The 23,180-nt window shown below is 42.0% G+C and overlaps 1 non-coding gene across 1 annotated transcript; it reads right to left on the reverse strand.

Moving 5' to 3' along the window:
• Positions 1-22,856: 22,856 nt before the first annotated feature.
• On the reverse strand, positions 22,857-22,918 carry LOC119627595 (U7 small nuclear RNA). Its single transcript, XR_005243794.1, has one exon. It is a non-coding gene; the product is annotated as a U7 small nuclear RNA (small nuclear RNA).
• Positions 22,919-23,180: the final 262 nt, after the last annotated feature.

Raw genomic sequence — 23,180 nt, forward strand, 5'->3', positions numbered from 1 at the left:
CTGTTGACCACTTTCTTCTTCTGGAAATACTTCATTTGATTTTCCTGAGAATCTACTCTGCTTCTTAGTCTTTTTTTGTGATTTTTCTTTAGTGTTGGTTTTCTTTGTGATTCATTCTAATGCTGTTTTTTTTTCTTTCTTTTCTTTTCTTTTCTTTTTTTTTTTAACTCAACTCACTCCCTGGACATTCATTTCTATGCCTTCAATAAAATCTAGTTACAAATGATATCTTTCTCTTGAGACCTAGATCAGTGTAGATCTTCTCCACTTGAATGACCAAAGGCATTCAAATAAACTGAAAAGTTCAAAAGCTTGAACTCATTACATTCATTTTGTTTTTTTTCAGGATCATATTTTTCTTCTGTATTCCTTACCACCCACTGAGGAATTCAAGCTGGAAATCTGGGCATCATCCTCACCCTCTGTCTCTACTTCCCACCATCCCTTTCAATTAATAATTATGGTCTATCAATTCTGCTTCCTAAACATTCTATGAGTCTATCCACTTCTCTTCATCCTCATTGTTACTTCCGTATTCTGGATACCATCTTGGGCATGGATTACTGTAATACTCCCCTATAATCAGATTTTAGAAGTCTGGGGATACTTAATAGCTAAATTCCTTTCCTGGGGAAAAAGACAGTAGAAAGAAGTCAAGTGAAGAGATTTGAGAAATATTTAGGAGGTAGAATTGAATGAACTTAGTGCCATATTGGACTCTGTGACGAGAATAGAGTAAGGAAGAGTGATAGTAATGGATAATGCTGACATTTCTGGCTCAAGGTGGTAGGTGTGTGTGTGTGTGGAACTTGGGAAAAAGAGTTTTGGGAATCGCATTGTCCACTATAGTTTACCATCTGAGCACTTCCTATACCCTATTGTAATCACCTACTTACCTACGTGTTCCCTACAGCAGACCTGCACTGCAAGTTCTGGGAGGACAGGGACAAACCATCCATTTATCAGGTTCATAGTTGTATTCTCTTTCTTTGCACATGGCTTGGTGTATGATAAGTGCTGACTATATGATTATCGACTGGATGAAAGCATTCTTGTAGTTTAACATCACAGATAGTGATGTATTTAAAGAAAGATACCTTTTTGGAAAAAGGTTTGGCGGGGGCAGTTTAAGATTGGTCAGGAAAGAAACTGCTATCCTATCTGGCTGCATGTAACTGGAGTTATAAAACAGAAAGAAGCAAAACAACGACAATAACAAAGGATCTTTAAAGTGTACTGTGGCATTAACTGAACATGAGGAAAATAACACAATGCATATAGGGCCAATCAGTGACATCATATTTACTGAACATCTATTATGGGCAAGGCTCATAACTGTAGTGATAATATGTCCGTATTTGCTCAGGAAAGGGCTGGTTTATGCCTATTGTCCCAGCATATTCTGATCTGGACAATATGTGAAGTATCACACTATCCCTAGGGGATTTAAAAAATCTCAATTCAACCCAAGAAAGAAGGTTGTTCTTGATATTAGTTTAAATGGGATTCAGAGTCAACCAGCATACATGGGGGGGATTTGGGGCTGTCTCAAGGAAATTCATCCAAGGAAATTGCTGGGAGAAACAAACAAGCAAACAAACCCCAAACCACAAACACATTCAATAAATCTCTAAAAGGAAGGGCTGCTGGCTGACAGGAGTCTCGCTGGTGGCTGAATTCCTGGTGGAAGATCTAGTGTCTGCGAGGAGTCTCAGATGACATCATCTTCCATGTCACAATCTCTTTTTCACTTGGTTTGAAATATCTACCATAAGAGTCATCACTTGGGTTTCTACACAAAAGAGGTCAGGAAGAGGAAAGCCTAGCCTTTAGAATGCTACTATTAAAAAAGCAGTGTGGCCAGAGAAGGACTAGACCTAGCCCCATCCCCATTCTTGAAAATTTTTTCTCATTGGCTCATGAACACCAATGCCAATGGGGGTTGGAGGCTGCTTGGTTTTCGCCTTGGTCGGGATGGAAAAGATAAGAAGGGGGAACATAAGAAGGCGTAGGTCCTGGGGGAGTTTGTTAAAAACTAACAATACTGTCTGAGTGCAGTGGCTCATGCCTGTAATCCCAGCATTTTGGGGAGCTGAGGCGGGTGGATCACCTGAGGTCAGGAGTTCGAGACCAGACTGGCCAACATGGTGAACCCCCATCTCTACAAGAAACACAAAAATTAGCCGGACACGATGGTGTACTATCATGTAATCTCAGCTACTTCGGTGGCTGAGGTGGGAGAATCGCTTGAACCCAGGAGGTGGAGGTTTCAGTGAGCCGAGATCGCACCGCTGCACTCCAGCCTGGGTAACACAGTGAGGCTCCATCTCAAAAAAAAAAAAAAAAAAAAAAAAAAGAACAAAGATTGTGGATGTTATTAATAAAATACAGGCTATCAAAGCAGTACTGAAGTCACAAGTTCTTCTCAATATGTCTTCACATTAGTAGATAATTCATGTGTGAGGCCTGTAATCTCAGCCCTTTGGGAGGCTGAGGTAGGAAGATCCTTTGAGGGCTAGGAATTCAAAACTGTCTCTACAAAAAATAAAAATAGCAAGAGTCCGTCTCAATAAATAAATAAATAAATAAGCCCAGCATGGTGGCATGTGCCTGTAGTCCCAGTTACTCAGGGGGCTGAGGCAGGAGGTTTCCTTAAGCCCAGGACTTCAAAGTTGCCATGAGCTGTGCTGTGACAGCACTACTGCGCTCCAGCCTGGGCAATAGAGCAAAAACCAGTCTCAAAAAAAGGAAAAAGATAATTAGTGCGTGAGTGTGAGGAAGAGTCCTTAAATGTTTCAGAAGGGCAAGCGTGATGAACACAGGTCTAGGGGGCATCCTTAACTCTTTATTAACCTTCTTATGTCTTCATTGTTTCACACGTCAATGTATAGTGTTGAACTTCCTGTAGAAATGGCATATACTCTCCCCTTTTCCTAGCATTTGGAGGTACAAATGACAAGTAAAAATTTCATATATGCAATCATAAAAAAGAACAAAATCATGTCCTTCGCAGCAACATGGATGCAGCTGGAGGCCATTTGTCTAAGCAAATTAACGCAGGAACAGAAAACCCAATACTGTATGTACTCATTTATAAGTGGGAGCTAAACACTGGTCACTCATGGACATAAAGATGGCAAAAATAGACACTGGGGACTACTAGAAGGGGAAGGGAAGGAGGTGGAGAAAGGCTGAAAAACTCACTTGGGTACTCTGCTCACTCCCTGGGTGACAGGATCATTCATTCCCCAAACCTCAACATCACACAATATGCCCAGGTAACAAACCTGAACATGTACCCCTTGAATTGAAAACAAAAGGTGAAGTTACTAAAAAAAAATCTTATGTATTTCGTGTTTTTGACGTTATTATAATTTTAAAATTTCTTTCATTGCTTACTGCTGGTAAATGCAATTAAAACTGATATTTGGTGTATTGTCCTGTAACCTTGCTTTTCGTTTTTTTTTTTTTTTTTTTTTTTTTTTTGAGACGGAGTCTCGCTCTGTCGTCCAGGCTGGAGTGCAGGGGCACAGTCTTGGCTCACTGCAACCCTGCCTCCTGGGTTCAAGCAATTCTTCTGCCTCAGCCTCCCAAGTAGCTGGGAGTACAGGTGCACGCCAACATGCCCAGCTAATTTTTGTGTTTTTAGTAGAGATGGGGTTTCACCATATTGGCCAGGCTGGTCTCAAACTCCTGACCTCGTGATCTGCCTGCCGCGGCCTCCCAAAGTGCTGGGATTACAGGCGTGAGCCACCGCGCCCGACCATTGTCCTGTAACATTGTTAAACTCAGTTATTAAATATAAGAACTTTGGTGTGTTTTTCTTAGCATTTCTTTTTTTTTTTTTTTTGAGACGGAGTCTGGCTCTGTGGCCCAGGCTGGAGTGCAGTGGCCAGATCTCAGCTCACTGCAAGCTCCGCCTCCCGGGTTTACGCCATTCTCCTGCCTCAGCCTCCCCAGTAGCTGGGACTACAGGCGCCCGCCATCTCGCCCAGCTAGTTTTTTGTATTTTTTTAGTGGAGACGAGGTTTCACCGGGTTAGCCAGGATGGTCTCGATCTCCTGACCTCGTGATCCGCCCGTCTCGGCCTCCCAAAGTGCTGGGATTACAGGCTTGAGCCACCGCGCCCGGCCTTTTCTTAGCATTTCTAATTAATAATTTTGCAATCTTCAAAGGGAGACACTTCTGATTTAAAAAATGGTATAGTTAAGGTGTGCAACTTGATGTTTGGATATAACAATTTTCTCTTTAAAGTAACTCCTGAATTCAGGTTGGGTGTAGGGACTTGTGCCTATAATCTCGCATTTTGGGAGGCCGAGGCAGGAGGATCGCTTGAACACAGGAGGCAGGAGGTGCAGGATGCAGTGGGCTGTGATGGCACCACTGCGTCCCAGCCTGGGTGACACAGCAAGACTCTGTCTCAAAAAACCCTACAAAAAAAACCCTGAATCCTGGAGATCTAATGTACAACATGGTGACTGTAGTTAATAATAATATATTATATACTTGAAATTTGCTGAGAGTAGATCTTAAGTGTCCTCACCACATGTACACATAAATTTAAAACTAAAAGAAATTAAAAAAAAAAAAAAACCTGAAGGCTATTTCTGAGACAGGAATTTGATGTCTCCCATGCATTTCTTATTGGAAGATGAGGAAAAAAGAAGCAGACACATGGCTTAGGGCATGTCTTCTTTGACTATGACAACATTAAAAATGTATAATAGATGGGCAAGCTGGGCATGGTGACTCCCGCCTGTAATCCCAGCCACTCAGGAGGCTGAGCCAGGAAGGGAGGATTGTTTGAGGTCAGGAGTTCAAGACCAGCCTGGCCAACATAGTTAGACTCCGTCTCTTTAAAAAAAGGAGATTAAAAAAAAAAAATGGGCAAAAGAAAACTTACTTCCCTTTAAACAGCCTCTGTGTTTTTTCTGGTGTAATTAATAGAGTTCTTATGTTTTTCCTCATAGCTTTCTTCTTTTCCTCTCTTCTCTAGTTCAACCAGGCTAGTTTCTGGTACTCTCACAATAATTTCTGTTCACTGTCAATATTTTAGGATTGTAGTGTGTGTGTGTGCGTGTTTGTATTAATATTCTGGCTTCTTTCTCTTAACGTAGTGTTAGTTTTCCTGCATAATTCAAATTTTTATTTAGAATTACTCTTTTTGTATTACATTCATATTCTATAATTCATTTTACTCTTTTGTGAAGAATATTGAAGTTTTCACTATTAGAAATAATAATAGTGTTACTTATATAATAGTTTGCATTATTACTTTTTCATGCATAATTCATTTTACACAAAAGAGTAAATGAATTATAGAAATAATTAGTATTATTTCTAGTAGTGAAAACTTAGGAATTACTCACAGAAAAAAGCAATTACTTAGAAAACAGTGTAGACAGTGTTGGGGAGCATGTTATTTCACCTCCACTCAAGCGTTATTCTTCTGGTAGTAGTCACCTGATTCTTTCCAGGCCATCACATTCTCTCCTTCTCATCTCGTGTGCTCGGAACACGGCTCAGGCGCTGTTCCACGCAGGCCTCATCAGAAAACTTCCCTGGCCACAGTGACTGGCTCAGTGATGGGTCTGTGTTCCAGACATAGCCATCTGCATGCAATAATTCTCTGACTGAGACTTCTGAGAAACTCACACTCTTTCCTCAAAGGATTTACAAATAAAAGGGCATTGGCTGGGTGTGGTGGCTCACGTCTATAATACTAGCACTTTGGGAGGCCAAGGCAGGTGGATCACCTGAGGTTGGGAGTTTGAGACCAGCCTGGCCAACATAGTGAAACCCCATCTCTACTAAGAATACAAAAATTAGCCGGATGTGGTGGCAGGCACCTGTAGTCTCAGCTACTCGGGAGGCTGAGGCAGGAGAACTGCTTGAACTCGGGAGGTGGAAGTTGCAGTAAGCCGAGATCATGCCACTGCACTCCAGCCTGGGCAATAGAGTGAGAGTCCATCTCAAAAGACAAACAAACAAACAAATAACAAAAACAAATAAGGGGGCATAAAAACAATACTACTAAGACTGGCTTGCTGCTATGGGGAGCCTCCTGGGGGACCACCCACAGGCAAAGCAGAGAAGAGCCAAAAGACAGAAACAACAGAAAACAACAAACACAAACACAAACCAACAAAACCCAAGTTTTGATGAGGTCATTGGAGCACTATTTCAGCCTGTTCTGCACCTGAACTTTCTATTTGTTGAACCATTCAACCCTAACCTGGTCCTCCAAGTAGACACACACACACACACACACACATACACACACACACATACATACACACCTCTTATTTTTAGGTTTGTTTACATTGAGAATTTGGTCTCTTAGTGAGACAGTCCCGTTGTGAACTCTTTGTTTATAGGCGATTGACTCTACAGTGCATATTTCCTTTGGATATTAAGAGCTAATATGTATTCAGTGCTTGCCTATGTCAGACATCATGATAAAGACTTGACATTTGTTATCACAGTCAGTCCTGTTAATAATCGTTTGAAGCATCTACTCTTTTGTTTTTGTTTTGACACAGGGTCTCACTCTGTTGCCCAGGCTGGAGCATGTGGTGTGATCAAGGCTTACTGCAGCTTTGACCCCTGAGGCTCAAACCATCCTCCCACCCCAGCCTCCTGAGTAGCTAGGACTACAAGTGTGTGCCCCCACGCCTAGTTAGTTTTTGTATATATTTTTTGTAGAGATGGGGTTTCACTATATTGTCCAGACTGGTCTTAAACTTCTGAGCTCAAACTGTCCTCTCCACTTGGCCTCCCAAAGTGTTGGAATTACAGGCTTGAGCTGCTGGACCCAGCGTCAAAGTAACTACTCTTATAACCCTCGTTTTACACATGAGGAAATTGAGGCTCAGGAAAATGACAAGAACACAACGTTAGTGCAAAGTCACGTGGCTGGTTAAGTGGCAGAGCCAGGACTCAATCCTAGGTCTGTCTGTTTCCAGAGCCCACTACATAACAACTTGCCTTTCAATAACTCTTACTTTCTTTTATTTATTCCTTAAGTACAAAATACATTTTATGTGAAGTCATGATAAGCCTCTTTAAAGAGCAAGGTAGTTAAAGGTTTTGATCTCGGAGGAAGATACAAAGAAACAAAAAGCTGGGTCTTAAAGGCTTAAGAAGAAGGATCTGAGAAAAGTAGCAAAGGGAAAGATCTGAGAAAAGTAGCAAAGGTGGGGCTGAGACTGGCCTGTGTGTGAATGCACAGGGAAAATTTAGGGATTCTTTCCAGTCACAGAGTCCAGTATTCTAAGAAGGCTAGTCCTTCCAGAGCTGACAGCTCATGTGGGAAAGTGAGTGATGAGGTTGGATCAGACTTTGAACCCCGATTTATTTATTTATTTATTTATTTATTTATTTATGAGATGGGGTCTCGCTCTGTCACCCAGGCTGAAATGCAGTGGCATGATCTCAGCTCACTGCAACCACCACCTCTTGGGTTCAAGCAATTCACCTACTTCAGCCTCCTGAGTAGCTAGGATTACAGGCATGCACTACCAAGTCTGACTAATTTTTGTATTTTTAGTAGAGACGGAGTTTCACCATGTTGGACAGGCTGGTCTCAAACTCCCAACTTCAAGTGATCCTCCCGCCTTGGTCTCCCAAAATGCTGGGATTACAGGCATGAGCCATTGCATCCAGCCTGAGGCCCTTCTAAAAAAAGACTAGATGTGCTATTAATGGGCAGAGGAGAGCTCCTAATTCCTCTGGTGGCCGCCAGTGAACCATGCTTCCTGGTATCCATGCCCTTGTGTACTTCCTTCCCACTTTGATTGCAGCCTGGCCATTTAACTAGCTTGAACAATAGTACATTAGCAGACAATGCTAGAGGAAGCACAGTAAGCACTTACACTTTTGGATTTATTCCCTTAGAAGACTTTTATTTATTTATTTTGAGACGGGGTCTCACTGTGTCACCCAGGTTGGGGTGCAGTGGTGTGATCATAGCTCACTGCAGCCTCGAATTGCTGGGCCCAAGTGATTCTCCTTCCTCAGCCTCCCGAATAGCTGGACTACAGGTATGTGCCAGTACGCCTTGCTAATTTAAAAATTTTTTTTTGTGGAGACCAGGGATCTTGCTATGTTGTCCTGGCTGGGAGACTATTTCTTAGAACTGTGCTACCAGATGTGAAGATGCCCAAGCTGCCACACAGAAAGGCCCATGGGGGAGAACTGTAGTCTCCCAGCTGACAGGCCCATTGGGCCCCCAGCTGGCATCTGTACCCTTTGCCAGGCATGTGAATGAGGTCATTTTGGATGTTCCAGCTATTCTAGTGCTCTGGTCATCACAAGGTGAAACAGAACCCCTCCTCTAGCCCTTAAAATCATGAGAAATAATACATTGTTGTTTCAATTAACTCAGTTTGAGGATTGCTTGTGATATAATCACAGATAATTGAAGCAATTGAGAGTGATCTTCCTACTTCCCTCCCTCCCTCCCTCCTTCTCTTTCAACAAATATTCTGAGATAGTGGGCCCTGTGGACAATGTAAACATAGAGGGAAGGCACCCTCATGGCCCCTGTGCTCGGGGAGCAAGATAACTCCTGCATCTTTCTGAGCTTCAGACTTTCATTTCCAGTTGGATATGAATTTTCCCAAAGCAGAATTCATTTTCTTTCATTTCAAAACTCTCCTCTTCCTCTTTCCTCCATTTTTGTTATTGGCATTGCCCCATACCCATTTGCTCAAGTTAGAAATCTCAGATTTGTTTTGACTTGTGTTGAAACTCTCATACTGTTCATTTACTGGCCTGGTTGCACCGGAGTGGGTTGGGCCTGGATGTCAGGAGATCCAAGACAACCGTAATAGGGGCTGTAGCCACGGGAGTGTGGCACGGTCAGCCTGTGCTAGAAAAGAGGGAGTAACCAGGCCTGTAGTCAAGGTGGAAAAATCTCTTCTGTCAGTTGTGCCTCCAGAGCAAATGGGTATAGGTTTCTCTCCTTTCGTCCCACCTTTGGTCTTAGTTAGATCAAGGATCAGTTGCAATCAAGCAGGGTAGGTGCAGAGGAGGCTGCACCCACTTACAATTTTTTAAGAGTTATTCTGATATCTTTCTTTCTGTAAAATTGAGACCAATTGCACACACTTTCCAAAAAGTGTTTAAAAACATCCCAGACAGATTTAATTATATAGAGTTGATTCAATTGTACTACATTTAGAGTATGTTATATTGTAACAAGAATGAAGTATCCTGGGCCGGGCTCAGTGGCTCACGCCTGTAATCCTAGCACTTTGGGAGGCCGAGGCAGGCAGATCACGAGGTCAGGAGGTTGAGACCAGCCTGACCAACATGGTGAAACCCTGTCTGTACTAAAAATACAAAAATTAGCTGGACGTGGTGGCAGGCACCTGTAATCCCAGCTACTCAGGAGGCTGAGGCAGGAGAATCACTTGAACCTGGGAGGCGGAGGTTGCAGTGAGCTGATATCACGCCACTGCACTCCACTCCAGCCCGGGCGACAGAGCGAGACTCCATCTCAAAAAAAAAAAAAAAAAAAAAAAAAAAAAAGAATGCAAGTTTTTAAGCCAGGCAATTTAGTAGCATTGCCTTCTTCTTGGTATATGGTAGTGCCGTAGAAGTTAGAAGCTACCTACCATTCTTAGTTTTCCTTTTTCCACATTCTGAAGACAACTTATTTTCTTATTTAGCACTAGAAAAAGAGACAAGAGACTTGGGCTCAGAGCTGCTGCTAGTCTTTACAGAGCCTTAGTGCATATTAGAAGGTACCTTCTCTCTTGGTGGCAGCCCTGTGGGCAGACAGGTGGATATATCCCAGATGGGTGGATTCCTATTCCAGAGACTATAGCTTGACCAAGAGCATGTGGGTTGGATTTTAGGCATAGCTGGCGTCCTTAGTCAGGCATCTTTGTACAGTGTGGAAAGTGTACATCTGTTGTTGTGTCTCTTCTGGGGCTCTTGTATAGCTCTGCCATCAGCAACTTGTGTGACTTCATGTCTCCAGCCCTGGCTTTCCTCGTTGTGGAGGAAAGAGAACTGTGTCTGGGGCCACGATGCCTGGATTGGAGTCTTCTAAGTCACAGTGTGACTTGCAGCTAATCCGTCTCTGCAGGCCTTCATTTTCTGGTTTGGAAAATGGAGGTAAGTAAATGAGAGACTCTCCAAGAATCTCCCAGCTTCAAAAAAGCTTAGATGCTAATATGTTGCAGAAATCCCAGCATGGATTCAGAATCTTCAAGTTTCATTATAGGACTTGCTTTTTAATAGTCTTCCTCTATCTTCCTCCCCTTATTGCAACTCAGTCAATTAGTCAATTTCTCTGCATTTTAGTTTTGCTCTATTTGTCAAATGGAGATAATAAGAGATGCCTTAGAGGGACTCAGAGAGGATAAACTAATTAATGGTCATAAAGTCCTAGTGGCCTTACTCCTGCTAAGTGGTCATGATTTTAAACAGATCTTTATAGCTCCTTGACTGCTCACTGCTTTAGCATTAGACAGAACCATTTCTTTTTTTTTTTTTTTTTTTTAAATTTTGATTATTGACTTCTCATGCTTGTTTCCTATAAAGGACAGCACCTTTATAACATGATTTTTTTTTTTTTTTTAATCAACATGACACATGGAAGCATTGGGAAGAAGCATATCAGAAGCAAAGGCCAGGCTGGGTGCAGTGGCTCAGGTCTGTAATCCCAGCACTTTGGGAGGCTGAGGCAGGTGGATCACCTGAGGTGGGGAGTTTAAGAGCAGCCTGGCCAACATGGTGAAACCCCATTTCTACTAAAAATACAAAAATTAGCCGGCGTGGTGGTGCATGTCTGTAATCCCAGCTACTTGGGAGGGTGAGGCATGAGAATCGCTTGAACCTGGGAGGTGGAGGTTGCAGTGAGCCGAGATCATGCCACTGCACTCCAGCCTGGGTGACAGAGTGAGACTCCATCTCAAGAAAAAAAAAAAAAAAAAGCAAAGGCCAGAATACTCTCTAGGAAGGGTATGAAGGAGGTGATAGGAAGTGTGAGTTGAGGGAGGAAAAAGTCTGGCAATGAAAGAAATGACTGTTGAGTCGAGGTCTTCGGGACCTGAGCTTCTGGGAGGCCCTTCTTGCTGGTAGGATTAGGGAAAGGCTTTCGGTTCAACATTCTCTTTCCTTGCTTACCTTTGTCATACGTGATGGGTAGGCAACAAAGCCTTTTCTTAAGAGTTGAATCTTGTTGTGCCACTGAGATCCTAGTGAACTCATTCAAAATACCAATTTAGTTTCTTGTTGATCTAAGTTTTGTTCTGGGCAGTTTGGTACTTTTGAGAAGCTAGAAAACATATTTCAGAAAACAACATAAACATGAACCGTTGACTACATTCATCTAGGTTTTATTTTTTTAAGTTAATTAATTCTTCTTTTTTTCAAGATGGGGGTCTTGTTATGTCACCCAGGCTGGCCTCGAACTCCTGGGCTCAAGTGATCCTCCTGTCTCAGAGTCCTGAGTAGCTGGGACTTCCAGCATGCACTATCTCACCATAGGTTCTAATTCTTCTTTGAAGCCTTTTAAAATGTCTTTAGTGGAAATTAATTCCTTCCTCCTGATATTTCCATATTGTTTTCTGAATTGTCATATATTAGAGCTATTTGTGTAATTATGCTGATAATAAAGTTTAATTTCCTCGATGTTAGAGAACATATGTTATTCATCTAGATAGATGCCTATCTATCCCAAAGCTCCTAAAGTGTCTAGAAACAACTTTCAATATAGAAAGGCTTCAACAACTACTTACGAAACTCAATCATGTTTTTTATATAAAGAAATAATATGGAAGAATTGAGTGACAGGATTTTACGATTTTTGATTTTCTTGCATTTATCACTCAGATAAATCTTACACTTTTTTTTTGGTTTTGTTTTTCTTGGTTTAACATTCTCTGTGGGGCCAGAATTCTCCTTTTGATGTAATGGCATGGGATTAGTTTATTTGATAATCTAGTTATATCAACTTGGAAGCAGAGAACAGTGACCTAGAAGGGGAAATGAGATGAAATTAATTTTGTTTGGGGCAGGGGATGGCTAGGTAGATTTAGAATGGAAGATGACAGGTGTATGGCAGAGGTGGCAGAGGAAAAATTCGCTCTATTAGTTGACGGTGGGGCAGCTTCGATTCTAGTTATGCAACCCCTCACTCAGACAGGTCCTCTCTGTGAGTCTCTTGATATGGAGTAGATGAGGTCCCTGGCTGCCTTATGTCACCAAGAACTTTCAAGAAGTAAACACTGATTCTGTCTTATGATTTGGTCAGACTTTGGATAATGATATACGCTGTCAGCAGATCCTTCTGCTGCAATTTTACCATGTAATTTTCTGAGGAATATTTACCTTTGCACTCAATGTATCCACAAAGTAGAGGTATAAGGTTGTATTTTCATGCTCTTGGTAGGGTAAAGGAAAGTTTACTGACCTCAAAGTCATGTGTTTTTATCTTAGAGTGGGAAAATACATAGAATCAAAGAACAGAAGTGTTCTAGATCTGCCTCTGCCTCAAGAAGTTTTCTGGTTCCCCGTCTCATTTCACAAATGAGGATTCAGAGGCCTAGAGGCTTAAACAATATGCCTAAGACAGCAAGACAGGGATCAGAGCCCAGGTTTCTGGCTCTGAGTCCTGGGTATTACTTGCTATTTTTTCCCCCTGTGGTATTGTCCAGCTTAACTTCATAGAGGTGGCTATGTTTGTTTGAACTTATATTTCCCTTCATTCATTGTATCATTGTACCATATACAATTTGATACAATTGAGCTTTTTTTTTTTTTTTTGACAGGGTTTTGCTCTGTCACTCAGGCTGAAGTGCAGTGACAAGATCTTGGCTCACTGCAACCTCCACCTCCTGGGTTCAAGTGATTCTCCTGCCTCAGCATCCTGAGCAGCTGGGACTACAGGCACACACCACCATACTCAGCTAATTTTTGTATTTTTTGGTGGAGACGGGGTTTCACCATGTTGCCCAGGCTAGTCTAGAACTCCTGACCTCAAGTGATCTGCCTACCTCGGATTCCTAGAGTACTGGGATACCAGGCGTGAGCCACTGCATGCCCAGCCCCCTGCTAATTTTTGTATTTTTAGTAGAGACAAGGTTTTACCATGTTGACCAGACTGGTCTCAAACTTCTGGCCTCAAATGATCCGCCTGCCTCGGCATCCCAAAGTGCTAGGGTTACAGGTGCGAGCCACAGTACCTGGCCTGATACAATTGAACTTTACTGAGATTGCACTGGAGTCATTGTAGTAAGGGTATTAGGCTCCCTTTAGCCCAGAATCCATATGGCCTCCGCTAGAAGTTTTAACTTAGTACATTTAGAAGCTAGCAAAGGATTTCTTAGAATGACTTGTTAATGTATAATAGAAACCATTTATTTTTACTCTCGTATCAGTAAGGGATGCTTTATGTTGCAAGTATGCGAACCTAACTGGTTTAAGTAATAAAGACGTTTAATTATCTTACTTACAAATAGGTGAGCAGGGCTGGGCACGGTGTCTCATGTCTGTAATCCCAGCACTTTGGGAGGCTGAGGTGGGTGGATCACTTGAGGTCAGGAGTTTGAGACCAGCCTGGCCAATATGGTGAAACCCTGTCTCTACTAAAAATACAAAAAGTAGCCGGGTGTGGTAGTGTATACCTGTAGTTCCAGCTACCCGGGAGGCTGAGGCAGGAATCACTTGAACCTGGAAGATAGAGGTTATAGTGAGCCGAGATTGCGCCATTGCACTCCAAGTTGGGCAACAAAGTGAGACTCTGTCTGAATAAAACAAGACAAAAGAACAAATAGGTGAGCAGAAGTGCAACAATGTCTTCAATGTCCAAGATTATTTCATTTCGTTTTTTGGGTTTGGTTTTTTTTTTTGAGATGGAGTCTCGCTCTGTTGCCCAGGCTGGAGTGCAGTGGCTGGATCTCAGCTCACTGCAAGCTCCGCCTCCTGGGTTTATGCCATTCTCCTGCCTCAGCCTTCCGAGTAGCTGGGACTACAGGCACCCGCCACCTCGCCCGGCTAGTTTTTTGTATTTTTTTAAAGTAGAGACGGGGTTTCACCGTGTTAGCCAGGATGGTCTCGATCTCCTGACCTCGTGACCCGCCCATCTTGGCCTCCCAAAGTGCTGGGATTACAGGCTTGAGCCACCGCACCCGGCCTGGGTTTGGTTTTTTGAGACGGGATATCATTCTGTCACTGAGACTGGAGTGCAGTGGCATGATCACACTTTGCCTGGCTAATTAAGAAAAATTTTTTTTTTGGTAGAAATCAGGTCTATCTTTGCTAGTGAGGCTAGTCTTGAACTCTTAGGCTCAAGTGATCCTCCTGCCTCAGCTCCTCAAAGTGTTGGGATTGCAGGCATGAGTCTGGCCAAAGTCCAAGATTCTTTGTAAATTTCTGCTCCACCATCCTCAGTGTATTGGCATGCTGACTCATTGTCTCAAGATGGTTGCCACAACCAACATTATACTGAATGGGCAAAAGCTGGAAGCGTTTCCCTTGAAAACTGGAACAAGAGAAGAATGCCGCATCTCACCACTCCTATTCTACATAGTACTGGAAGTCCTAGCTGGAGCAATCAGGCAAGAGAAAGAAATAAAAGGCCTCTAAACAGGAAGAGAGGAAGTCAAACTCTCCGTTTGTAGATGATATGATTCTGCACCTAGAAAACCCCATAGCCTCTGCGCGGAAGCTCCTTGATCTGATAAACAACTTTAGCAAAGTTTCAGGATACAAAATCAATGTACAAAAATCCGTAGCATTTCTATACACTAACAACATCCATGTTGAGAGCCAAATCAAGAACACAATCCCATTCACGGTAGCCACAAGAAAAATAAAATAACTAGAAATACAGCTAAAGGAGGAGGTAAAAGATCTCTGCAATGAGAATTACAAAATATTGCTCAAAGAAATCAGAGATGACACAAAAAATTGGAAAAACATTCTATGTTCATGGATAGGAAGACTCAATATTGTTAAAATGGCCATACTGCCCAAAGCAATTTACAGATTCAATGCTATTTCTATCAAACTACCAATGACATTTTTCACAGAACTAGAAAAAACTATTTTAAGATTCATTTGGAACCAGAAAAGAGCCTAAGTTCTAACCAAAAAGAACAAAGTTGGAGACATCACGTTACCCAACTTCAAACTGTACTGTAGGGGGCTATAGTAACAAAATAGCATAGTACCAAGTACAAAAACAGACACGTAGAATTTGGTTTTCTGTCCCTGTGTTACTTTGTGTAGGTTAATACAGAAATAAGGCTGCACACCTACAACCATGATCTTTGACAATGCTGACAAAACAAGCAATGGGGAATGGACTTCCTATTCAATCAACGGTGCCAGGGGAATGGCTGGTCATATGCAGAAGATTGAAACTGGACCCCTTCCTTATATCATATGTAAAAGTCAGTCCAAAAAGTATTAAAGACTTGAATATAAAACCTAAAACTATAAAACCCTGGAGAATAACCTAGGAAATACCATTCTGGACATTGGACCTGGCAAAGATTTCATGCTGAGGATGCCAAAAGCAATTGCAACAAAAACAAAACTTGACGAATGGACCCTAAGTAAGTTAAAGAGCTTCTGCACAGCAAAAGAAACTACAAACAGAGTAAATCGACAACCTGTGGAATGGGAGAAAATATCTGCAAACTATGCATCTGACAATGGTCTAGTATCCGAATCTATAAGGAACGTAAACAAATTTACTAGCAAAACCCAAAGAACCCCAGTAAAAAGTGGGCAAAGGACATAAACAGACACTTTTCAAAAGAAGACATACATGTGGCCAATAAGCATATGAAAAAATTCTCAACATCACTAATCATTAGAGAAATGCAAATCAAAACCACAATGAGATACCATCTCACACCAGTCAGAATGGCTATTATTAAAACGTCAAAAAATAACAATGTTGGCAAGGTTGTGAAGAAAAGGGAATGCTTATACACTGCTGGTAGGAATGTAAATTAGTTCAGCCATTGTGGAAAGAAGTTTGGCTATATCTCAAAGAACTTAAAATAGAATTACCATTCAACCCAGCAATCCCATTACTGGGTATATACCCAAAGGAATATAAATCATTCTACTACAAAGATACATGCACGCATATGTTCATTGCAGCATTATTCCTAATAGTGAAGACATGGGATCAACCTAAATGCCCATTAGTGGTAGACTGGATAAAAAAATGTGGTACATATACACCATGGAATACTATGAAGCCACAAAAAAAAGAATAAGATCATGGCCTTTGAAGCAACATGGATGGAACTGGAGGCCATTAACCTACACAAACTAATACAGAGACAGAAAACCAAATACTGCATGTTCTCATTTATAAGTGAGAGCTTAACTTTCAGTACATACGGACATAAAGAAAGGAAGAACATCTCTGGGGCTATGTGAGGGCAGAGGGAGAGGATCAAAACAACTACCTATCGAGTACTATGCTAATATTACCAGTGTACCAGGGATAATAATCATAGTAATACCGATTTTGATAATACAGATTATTTTGCAACACACAATTTACCTATATAATAAACCTACACATGTACCCCTGAACCTGAAATAAAAGTCAAAGAAAAAAGAAAAAAAAAGATGGTTGCTTTGTTCCTGGGTATCACGTCTGTATTCAAGGCAACAACAAGGGCAACGGGTCAGAACTAGTGACCCTCTTCCCCTCCCTTTTTTTTTTTTTTTGAGATGGAGTCTCCCTCTGTTGCTCAGGCTAGAGTGCAGTGGCATGATCTCGGTTCACTGCAATCTCTGCCTCCCAGGTTCAAATGATTCTCCTGCCTCAGCCTCCTGAGTAGCTGGGATTACAGGTGCATGCCACCACGCCCAGCTAATTTTGTATTTTTTTAGAGATGAGGTTTCACCATGTTGACCAGGCTGATCTTAAACTTCTGACCTCAAGTAGTCTGCCCACCGTGGCCTCCCAAAGTGCTGGGATTACAGGAGTGAGCCACCACGCCTCGCCCTGACCTTGTTCCTTTTTTATGAAGACGATAAGTATTTTTTTAGAAGCTTGTTCCCTCCCTTTAGACTTCCACTTGTTTCTCATTGGTTAGATGTGTGTCACATGGGTATTCTTGTCTTAAAGGGGGCTGGAAAGAGTTACATAGCTTTTCTACCTCTATATTAGATGTCAGCAAGAGAAGTATGCTGGCCATAAATATTAAGTTAGCTACACTCCAATATAAGGTTTCCCAGGAATAAGCCTATACAAGAACTATGTAATTCTGTTTCATTGCCCGGTCCATCTTCCCTGATGGGGAAATCACAGGTAGGCTTCTCTCTCTGGTTAGACCCAAGAAATTGACTGGCCTGTGGCAAATGTGTCCAAACTGAGGGACGTGTCAGTAGGCAGGCTGGGATCAAGGTGTGGGTGAAAATGGGTCATCTAAAATGGAGAAAGGGCTGGGTACAGTGGCTCACAGCACTTTAGGAGTGCGAGGCAGGAGGATCACTTAAGGTCAGGAGTTCGAGACCAGCTTGGCCAACATGGTGAAACCCCGCCTCTACAAAAAATACAAAAAAATTAGCCAGGCGTGGTGGCTGATGCCGGTAATTCCAACTACTCGGAAGGCTGAGGCAAGAGAATCGCTTGAACCCGGGAGGCAGAGGTTGTAGTGAGCCAAGATCGTGCCACTGTACTCTGGCCTGGGTGACAGAGCAAGACTCCATCTCAAAGAAAAAAAAAAAAAAAAGAAAGCCGGGTGTGGTGGCTCATGTACAAAAAATACAAAAATTAGCCAGGCGGTAGTGGTGCATGTCTGTAATCCCAGCTACCCAGGAGGCTGAGGCACGAGAATTATTTGAATCCGGGAGACAGAGGTTGCCGTGAGTGGGGATGGTGCCACTGCACTCCAGCCTGGCAACAAAACAAGACTCCGTCTCAACAAAAAAAAAAAAAAAAAAAAAAAAAAAAAAAAGGAAAAAAGCTGGGTACAGTGGCTCACACCTGTAATCTGAGCACTTTTGGAGGCCGAGGCAGGCGGATCGTGAGGTCAGGAGTTTGAGACTAGCCTGGCCGAAGTGGCGAAACCCTGCCTCTACTAAAAATACAAAAATTAGCTGGGCGTGGTGGTGGGCACCTGTAATCCCAGCTACTCCAGAGGCTGAGGCAGGATTTGCTTGAACCCGGGAGACAGGAGTTGCAGTGAACTGAGATTGTGCCATTGAGCAATCTTGTTGCCTGGGCAACAAGATGAAGACTCCGTCTCAAAAAACAAACAACAAACGAACAACAACAAAAACAAAAAACCGAAAAAACCTATAGATTTAAAAAAAAAAGGAGAAAGGAAACCAAAGTGGTTAAGGTTATGGGCTGTGGACCAGATTGTTCTAAACTTAAGTTCTGGCTCTGTCACTTCCTAACTGACTTCGTCAAGTTATATAACTTCTCTAAGCCCCAGTTTCTTCATGAGTTAAGTGAGAATAGTAATACCTTATTCATTAGGTTGCTGTGAGGAGTTATATTTATGAGTCTCTGAGCATAGTCTCTGGGTCATAGTAAGTGTTCAATATCATCACCATCACCACCATCATCATCATCATCATCATCATCCTCGTCATTGTTATGGTCATCATCAAAACAGGAGGTGTTTGAAGTATAGGCATTAGGAATTGATGTACAGCATAAATAAATACCAGAGCCTGAGATGTGAGAATAGGTTATGTGGAAAAGCAAGACAATGAACCAGGCAACGTATATTCTCCACAGTGAGAGTGAGCTGCCTTTCCTGAAAGGACTTCCTATTACCAGAGTATGAGTGACTCACATGCAGGGGCTATATCTCTTACTTTAAGGCTTAAACTTACCTCCTAGAAGGTGGCATACAGTATAGGACACCACAGTATGGCTATTGATGGTGGAGGAGAGAAATTCTGGCAATGGGGCTCCAAGGAGTGGGGTGGGATTCTTCTGGTCATGTGTCTTCTGCCAGGAGTCCCACAGGTCAAAAAGAACAATTGCCTACAGAAGCCATAGAGCATTAGCTTCTCCCTTTGATCTTCTGTGACCTGCTTTGATTGTGTTTGTGTGTTTTCTGTGAGTTACTGGGGATGCCCATTTGCAGTGCCCATTTATATAGCAGTAGCTTTAGATAGGGTGGGTATTTGGACTGACTGGCATGTAGTGTGGTTCACAGGCCTGTATGAGTTCAGGTCCATCAGTGGCTGGAATTTAAGGTCTGGTAAAGATGCAAAATTTAAGTAATTTTGACCCTCCTCTAGGGCTGAACAACATCTGACTACCAACAAGATGGTATTCATCTATATCAACAATTGTGAGTAGTCAGCTATATGACTTCTGTCCCTCCAGAAAAGACCTTATGTGAATGGCAACATCAAACACATATGCTAGACACTGTTACTTATGTTAACTAAATTAATTTGCAAAACAAGCCTTGTGAGGTGTGGAATGATTCTCCCGATTTTTACGGATGAGGTAACTAAGGTCAAGAAACTTACAAATTCATAAAGATGTCTGTTGTGTTGGAAAGGAGATGTGGCTAGGTCTGAACTTGTGCCTCTTGACGTATGCTATGGCCTGTGAGTTCAGATAGGTTAGAAACATTGGTCTGTGGTTGTTTTTAGCTTGTTTCAGTCCAACTTTTGCATCTAGAAGTGGAGGTTAATGCAGCGTGGAACCACACTCTTCCTTCTATGATAGAGACAGGAAAAGAAGTCGAACCCATGTCTGGGCTTTTCCTGACACGTGTTAGCCAATGACTTGTGCAAGGCTCCTCTTTGTCCTAAAAGCACACACACGACAAGGTAACTGGCAAATGGGTGGATCTCCCCTCCAGTTTGTAGGGTGTCAAGTTTTAGAAGTTCAATCTTGATGGAAAGATTTGAAGCAAAGGGATATTGCTGAGGAAAAAGTTATGAAGATTGAACCAGATCTTGTGAAGGTAAGTGGAAAATGGTGGAGGAGGAAATCCCCAGCATTGGCGAAGATATGGAAGCAGAAAAGAAACAGGGCATCAACAATGAGCAATTCAATTTGACTGGAATGTAAGGAGTTCGAAGTGAGAGTTTTGGAAGTAAGAGGGGTGGGTATATAGAACATGGAAGACTTTAAATACCAGGTCCAGGAGTATGAATTCTACTCAGTAGGCAATGAGGAGCCTATTAAATAAAATGTAAGCAAAAATTGGAGCCCTGCAGGGGAAGAAAACTTTTATTTTATTTTATTTTTTGAGATAGAGTCTCACTCTATCACCCAGGCTGGAGTACATTGGCACAATCATGGCTCACTGCAGCCTTCGCCTCCGGGTTTCAAGCGATTCTCCTGCCTCAGCCTCCTAAGTAGTTGGGGCTACGGGCGTGTGCCACCAGGCCCGGCTAATTTTTGTATTTTTAGTAGAGATGGGGTTTCGCCATGTTAGCCAGGCTGATCTCGACCTCAAGTGATCCACCTGCCTTGGCCTCCCAAAGTGCTGGGATTACAGGCATGAGCCACCGCTCCTAGCCTTATTTTTAGATACAGGGTCTCAGTCTGTTGCCCAGGCTGGAGTGCAGTGGTGTGATTATAGCTCACTGCAGCTTCAAACTCCTGGGTTCCAGTGAGTCTCCTTTCTCAGTCTCCCAAGTAGCTCGGATTATAAGTGCATGCCACTGCACTCAACTTCTAGTGCATCTCTTATTGCCTCAATGTTTAACTTTTTGGATTTGATGCCTTTATAGTGCTCCTTATAAAGCCCCTGGTCTGAGCCATCATTATCTGTTGCCTAATGCTTTTCATAACCTCTTAACTGGGCTCATGGCTTTTATTCTTGAGACTATCCATACACAGAAGCCAGAACAATGTCATGACAGCAGAAATCTGATCTCATCCCTCATCTTCATAAAACCCTTCCATGGCTTCCATTACACTTAGATTAAAATCCAAATGTCTCTGCACCCCCACAATGTCCTGTGTGTTCCCATCCCTGTCAAGACCTCTGATCTTACCTCCTACCTCTCTCCTCGGTTCACAGTGCTGCATTCTCACTGACTCCTGGCTGTTCCGTGAACACTCGGTGGGGTCCTGCCCCTGGACCTTTACTCTTGCTGTTTCCTCTACTTGGAATGTTCTCCTCCCAGATTCCAACATGGCTGTGCCCTCCCCCACCCAGTGCCACTTAGATCTCTACTCAAATGTCAGCTCTTCCAGAGCCACCCTCCAACTAGCTGTCTTGATGGCACTCGACTACCTGAAATTAAACTTTAATGATTTATTTGCTTTTTGCTTTCTTTTTGAGACGGAGTCTTGCTCTATTGCCCAAGCTCGAGTGCAGTGGTGCAATCGCGGCTCACTGTAACCTCAACCTCCTGGGTTCCAATGATCCTCCCACCTCAGCCTCCTGAGTAGCTGGAACTACAGGCACATGCTGCCATGCCTAGCAATTTTTTTTTTTTTTTTTTTTTTTGTAGAGAAGGGATTTTGCTGTGTTGCCCAGTCTGGTGTCTTGTTTATTTTGTGTATTGCTCATTAAAATGTAAGTTCTGTAAAGGGAGTATTTTGCCTACTTGTTCATTGTGCTATCTCCAGCACCTAGAACACTCCTGGACAATAGCACACGACAGGTATTCCTGAATGAATGATGATTATTACTGGGGCTTCCTTTACAACTTAGAGAGAAAGCAGTTTCATTATTCAAAAAACGTATTATCTACCTATACATGTTTTCCTCATTTATCACATCTCCACATTTACCCCTTATGACTTTTGCAATTCCCAAATAAATGACATCCATTGTAGGCATATTAATGGCAGTCTGCAAGTAGCAAAGTTCATTTCTGATTTGAATTCTTTTGGCTGCTGTGAATAGTTTTTCTCTGGTTGTTAGTAATTAAAACAAACAAGCAGAAAGTCTTATATTATTCTATCTCATTGCCAAATTGGATATTGCTCAACTCAAAATTAAATGTACACACACCCATAAAACTAGCCAAACTGGCTATTACAATTACATAAAGTTCCTTGTGTTCATTAGCAGTGTTGCCTTTCATGGGTTTATCCTGTTTGGCATATACATCAAAGTAACAGTCATAAAGACTTCTACAAAAATTTGGAGCATGTAGATGTGGAAAAATTTTTAAGATTTTTTTTTTGTTTTTTTTCCAGCTACATTGCAACAAAAGCATACCTTGTTATTGTGACAAAAAACTTAAGGCACGACATAGAAAAAATTCAGTATTTTGTCAAAGCTTGGTAATCTAAGCCCATGGCCAGAATCACCTAAAAATGGCAGATATGATTCAGTTTTGTATTCTGCATTTTGGTAATTAGTGTCAGAATACCAGCCCTGATCTTTTTAGTGAATGATTCATTTATGAACACGATTAACAATTCTGAGAGCCAGCCATGTTAGCCACTAATACCAGATTTTTAGAAGCTGCCTAGGTTTAATGGAACTGTGGGTATGTTCGTTTGAATTGGGGTGGTGGTAGGAGGTTCTAAATCTGCTGTTCTGATTTTTAGTGGTTTTATTTGAACCCAGAGAATGAACTTCTTATGATTTCCACTGCAGCATATTTTTTTTATGGGTGGTTCCTATTCATGAGAAAAATAAAATAATAACAAATAGTTTAGGGGAATTAGGAATAAAAATGAGTGATGAAGTTTCACTCATAGATTCAGTTCATAGAGGTTTGGGGAGTGTGATGAGTTAAAAAAAAATTAACTTCAGTTCATTGATCCAAAGGCATGGCTCTGTATCTTTTTGAATATAAGGAATTCAGAAAAATTGGGGCAGAAGGTCAGATTGGGTTTGTTATATTATTATTTGTTTACATGTCTGTGTCTTTGTGTGTGTGTGTGTGTGTGTGTGTGTGTGTGTGTGGTGGGTTGGGGAGGGTTTCCAATAAATATTGGAAAACCTGCTAGACAAATTTTAAAAGACCTGTAATACATATGTGTTTGTTTCTTTAGAAACCATTTTTTCTTTTTTTTCTGTAGAGACAGGGTCTCACTATGTTGCTTAGGCTGGTCTTGAACTCTTGGCCTCAAGCAATCCTCCTGTCTGAGCCTCCCAAAGTGCTGGGATTAGAGCATGTGTGCTTCTAAGAGTAGACTATGAGTTTCTTGGCAGCAGAACCTTATTCATGTTTCCCATTGTCTGGCATGGCACTGTGTGTAGCTTAGTAACAATGATGGTTGTGACGGTGCTGATAAT

Source organism: Chlorocebus sabaeus, chromosome 3 (genome assembly GCF_047675955.1).
Source record: "Chlorocebus sabaeus isolate Y175 chromosome 3, mChlSab1.0.hap1, whole genome shotgun sequence".
Taxonomy (NCBI): domain Eukaryota; kingdom Metazoa; phylum Chordata; class Mammalia; order Primates; family Cercopithecidae; genus Chlorocebus; species Chlorocebus sabaeus.